This window comes from Stenella coeruleoalba (genome assembly GCF_951394435.1).
Source record: "Stenella coeruleoalba genome assembly, chromosome: 15".
Lineage (NCBI taxonomy): Eukaryota > Metazoa > Chordata > Mammalia > Artiodactyla > Delphinidae > Stenella > Stenella coeruleoalba.
Genome location: NC_137161.1, coordinates 87910058 through 87915176, shown reverse-complemented (window position 1 = coordinate 87915176; position 5119 = coordinate 87910058).

Here is a 5119-nt window from a genome sequence, read left to right as displayed (position 1 = left end):
TCACGGGCCCAGCCGCTCCGCGGCACGTGGGATCTTCCCGGACCGGGGCACGAACCCGCGTCCCCTGCATCGGCAGGCGGACTCCCAACCACTGCGCCACCAGGGAAGCCCAGAAGTCATGGTTTTGAAGACTATTTAGTAACCTGGGGAGGTGCTCTTCTCATGAGCAGAGAGAAAACATAGATAGAAGTACATACAAGGAGTATTCAAGGGAAACTAGAAAATACTTTGAGGTGAATGGAAATGAAAACACACACACACCAAAACTTTGGAGATGCAGCTAATGCAGTGCTTAAAGGGAAATTTACAACTGCAGACCCCTATGTTACAGAAAAAGAGAGAGACCTCAAATCAATAACTTCATCTTCCATAAGAAGCTGGGACCACAGCAAAGTCAACCCGAACAAGCAGAGGAATGAAACCATCAAGACTAGAGGGACTAAAACTGAGGTTATTAACGGAGGCAAAAACTGTGTCTGTGAAAAGATCAACAAAACTGATGAAACTTCAGCTACACTGACCAAGAAAAGAAGACTTAAATTACTAAAATCAGAAATGAAAAAAGGGAACATTACTACTCACCTTACAGAAATAAAAAGAATGATGAGGGAACGCTCTAGACAATTGTGTGCTAAGAATTAGATAACCTAGATGAAATGGAAAAATTACCAAAACTGACTCAAAAAGAAATGACAAGAAAAATGGAGGTCTATAACAAGGAAAGAGGTTGGATTCATGATCACAATCTTTCTACAAGAGAAGGCCAGGCCCAGATGGATTCACTAGTGAATTCTACCAAATATTTTTAAAAAGAATTAACACCAGTGCTTCACAAACTCTTCCAAACAATATAAGAGGAAGGAACCCACTCTCACAGAGTCATTATTTTTATGTGTTGATACTAAAACCAAAGACATTACAAGAAAACACAGGCCACTGTCTTTATGTAGAGACGCAAAAATCTTCAACAAAATATTAGCAAACCAAATCCAACAACGTATAAAAATAATGATTACACCCCATGACCAGGTGGATTTATCCCAGGAATGCAAGTCTGGTTCAACATACCAAAATCAGTCAACGTTTTACATATATATATGCACTATATTAATAGGATAAAGAAAAACATATGATCATCTCAACTGATGTGGAAAAAGCATCACCCAGAAAAAATCCAACACCCTTTCATGATAAACACTCAGCAAACTAGAAACAGAAGGGAACTTCCTCACCCTGGACGGAACCCACGGCTTGCACCACATTTAATGGAGAAAAACTTAAAACCTTCCCCCTAAGATCAGGAGCAAGATAACAATGTCTGCTCCCCCCACTTCTCCCCACTGTACCGGAGCTTCTCACCAGGGCAATCCAGCAAGAAAAAGAAATAAACCATCCAGATTAAGAAGAAAGCAGTCAGCTACTCCTGTTTGAAGGTGACACGATCTTGTACATAGAAAATGGCAAGACCCACACAAACATTAGGGCTAGAAACTAAGCAGCGAGGCTGCAGGATCGACACATAAAAACCAACTGCAGGGGCTTCCCTGGTGGCGCAGTGGTCAAGAGTCCGCCTGCCGATGCAGGGCACGCGGGTTCGTGCCCCGGTCCGGGAGGATCCCACATGCCGCGGAGCGGCTGGGCCCGTGAGCCATGGCCACTGAGCCTGTGCTCCGCAACGGGAGAGGTCGAAACAGCGAGAGGCCCGCGTACCGCAAAAAAAAAAAAAAACAACTGCATATTGATCAATACTCACCAGCAATGAACAATCCAAAATTAAGTTAAGAAAACAACTCCGCTGACAGCAGCGCCAAACAGAGAGGGGCCCTGTGTGAGGTCACTGACCTCCCTCTCTGACACCTCAGGGCGCTGCCCCGGTGTACACTCTGCTGGGACAGAAATGAATGAATGAGCGAATGAACAAACGAACGAAGGAACCTCTAGAGACCCAGCAGCCACAGCCACTGCCCTTGGCATCTAAAATTCGGGGTTTGGTTTTTCCGCCCGTCCACCCACCCCGGAGGCAGTCTGGGTGGGTGACCCGGCCTCCTGATGCCAGCTGTGCTGTGGAGGGGGGGGACAGGGCGGAGGGCCACGGACTGGCAGAGGAAGGGACGGTGGCTCTGGGGTCAGGGAGAGTTCGCAGGCGGGCTGTGGTGCTGAGCTGAGCCTCAGTCTTGACGAGGCGGCAGGCCTCCCGCTCCAGGGGGCAGCGCCCCTCTGGGAACACAGGTCCTGGCAAGCCTGCAGCTGCCTCTTTCTCTCCAGAAATGCAGCTGTAGGGAAGGCCCACAACCTCTCCATGAGCATCCAAGGACACCTGGGGCCTGGCGGGGTCCGGGGGCTGTGACGGGGATACCCACCCACCCTTCCTGAGGGCCTGCAGGACGGAACACGGACTGGGAAGGACCTGGGGGCAGCGAGACAGAAAGAAAGGGCCAGGGTCCCAGCACCCGTGCCTAGCCAGCCCCGAGAGAGGCCCCCCACTCAAGACACCCAAGGAGGGCGCCAGGCACCCCGAGCTGCCACAGGATGACACCCACCAGGCCCGCGCACGGCCCGTGAGCCCAGCAATCTCAGAGGCGCAGCAGGAAGAGCCGTGAGGGGGCTCTGAGCCAGCCTCTCTGCCGGGCGCCCCGCTGGGCCTCCACAGCCTGCAGAGGGCATGGCCACCCGGAGCCTGGAAGTGCGGAGGAGGACTGATCGCCAGGCGGGGGCTCGGTGGGGGCCTGCCCGCTGCACACTCTGGGTTCCTCGTCCCCAGATGGTCAGGATGAGGGCCCAGGGTCCCCAGGTGAGGGTGATGGGGGCCAGGCCCCTTGGGAGAGCTATCTGGCAGCGGCTCCCCCTCCAAGCCTGGGCCCTGCAGTGTGTCCCCCGCCTAGAGAAGAGTTTCCATCTGTCCTTACGCCCTACACACCAGAGCCACAGGGGACTTCCAGGCAGGGCAGCACCTGGTGGAGCCCCAAGGTGGCCGGCCTGGCAGAGACAGGTGCCTGCGAGGGCCGCAGGGCCAGGGGGGGGGCTGGGGGTGCTTCACCACCAGAGTGCGCCGGGCAGGGGCCTCAGCCGGCGCGCACAGGGCCGGCGTCTGGTGCGCAGTCCTCCCAGGCGGCCGCCCCCGCTCGGCAGGCCGGAGGCCAGTGAACGCTCCACATTTCTGGCAGCTGAAGGGCCCGGCCGGAACAGTCGCTGCTTTATTCTGCAGAAGCCACAGGCTTTGCATCCCCGGCCCCGAAGGGGCTGGGGGTGGATTCCAGCCGGCCATGGGGCTGTGGGGGCCGCGGGGTGACGGCCAGCTCCTGCCCGCTGCTGACACCCCCAAGGCCGGGCTGGGACCTGGCCTCCACCCCAGGGGTGACCCAGGGCTCCTCCCTCAGTGTAGCCGTGACTGACCTGAGGTCCAGGGCCCCAGGGACATAGGGATGGGCTCTGAGCAAACAGCCTGCTGCCCACTTTAGGGGCGCTCAGGGGCGCTCAGGGGCCCAGAAAAGACTCAGACCCCAGCCCTGCCTCCCAGGGTCCCAGGCTGGTGAGGAGAAAGACCCAGGAAGGAGCCGTGAGCAGAGCAGGTGGCCTGAGGCCTGGAGGGGGCTCAGCCCTGCAGGGCGGTAGGGAAGCCTCCTAGCCCGTCATCTGCTCTGCAGGCTCTGCTCAGGTGAAGCTCTGTCTCACGGCCTCGCAGCAGGTGGGTGAGGAAGGAGGCTCTCAGCCCCTCCCGTTAGGGAAGGACCAGGAGGGGGCCCAGTGGGCTGCTCCCCTGGCCTGAGGACCAGCTCCTCCCTTGCCCCTCCTCCGTGTAGAGGGCTCCACGGCTCCTTCTGGAGGTTCTGCTCTGGGCCAAGCCCTTCCCTTCACCGCAGAGACCAGCACGGCCGTCCAGCCAAGAGTGGGGAAGTGACCTGCCAAGGTCACATGGCAAGGTCGCCCAAGATCACCTGGTGAGACACCGAGGGTCACACTGCCAGGTGGTCCCAGGCAGGGAAGAGCCCAGCAGAGCCTGTTCCCACACCCCACCTCCAGCTGCCCCCCACGAGTGCCCGGGAAGGGTCTGAAGACAGACCTCTTGATAAATAGCCCTCCCCAGCCTGGGGGCGCTCAGGGCATTCACTCTGCTTCCCAGGCCAGGGGCCCCACGGGATGACGGCTGTCCACGGAGCCCCAGAAACACTGGCTCCTCCTTCACCTGGGCGCCCCAAGACTCAGGAGCAATTTGTACCCCATGGAATGAACAGAGCTGGCGAGGCCTGGGTGGGGGGTCCTGAGGCCTGCAGAGGGCACAGAGGAGAGGCCGGGGGTACTTCCCAGCCAGGCAGGGCCCAAGGCCCCCCAGGCTTCATACTTCACTCTCAGAGAGGACGGGAGGGGGAAGGATGGGGTGCCGCTTCTTCGGAGGGCAGGGGGCTGGGGTGGCACAGAGGTGGGCGCGCTACAAAGTGCGGGTGACAGGTGGCCGCGGAGGCTCTGGGACACGTCCCCGAGTTGCGGGCACAGCCCTGCACTCGTGGCTTTGTTGGGCTGCCACAGACAGCCCTGTGTCCACAGCATCCTCCCAGCTCTCCAACTCAGCCCCACGGGCATCCCCCGACCTCCTGCCCACCTCTGGCAAGGCCACAGGAGGGACCTTGCAGGAGGCCAGGCATCGCGTGCACAGCCTGGGCAGACAGCTCTGACAAGCCCCCCAGATGAAGTCCAACTCCCCGCTGCACAATTTCACTCCTGGATTCCCCCTCTAATAAGCTTTCTGCCCCCCAGCCCTTCTTGGGCTCTGCTTTGGGGGCCCAGGTTAAGGCTCCACCCAGCACCCCACTGTATAGCCACATCTTTGAATGGCGCCCCGATTCCTTAGGGGAACCTCTCCTCCCCACTATCTAGTGCTTCCAGTGGAATTCCACCCACACACACATGGGACAAGGGAGCCGAACCAGCCGAGGGGGCCACCTGAACCTCTCGGTGGTTGACGGGGCGCAGGTAGGCTCGCCTGGGGCCCTCAGGAGTCCTCGGACTGGACGGGCGCCAGGCAGCCACCAGAGCTGAGGCCGCAGGGCCTTCTGCCATCATCTGGGAATGGGGAGCTGGCCCGAGACCCTCCGTTCTGTGTGACACAGTGACAGCCCCCCCC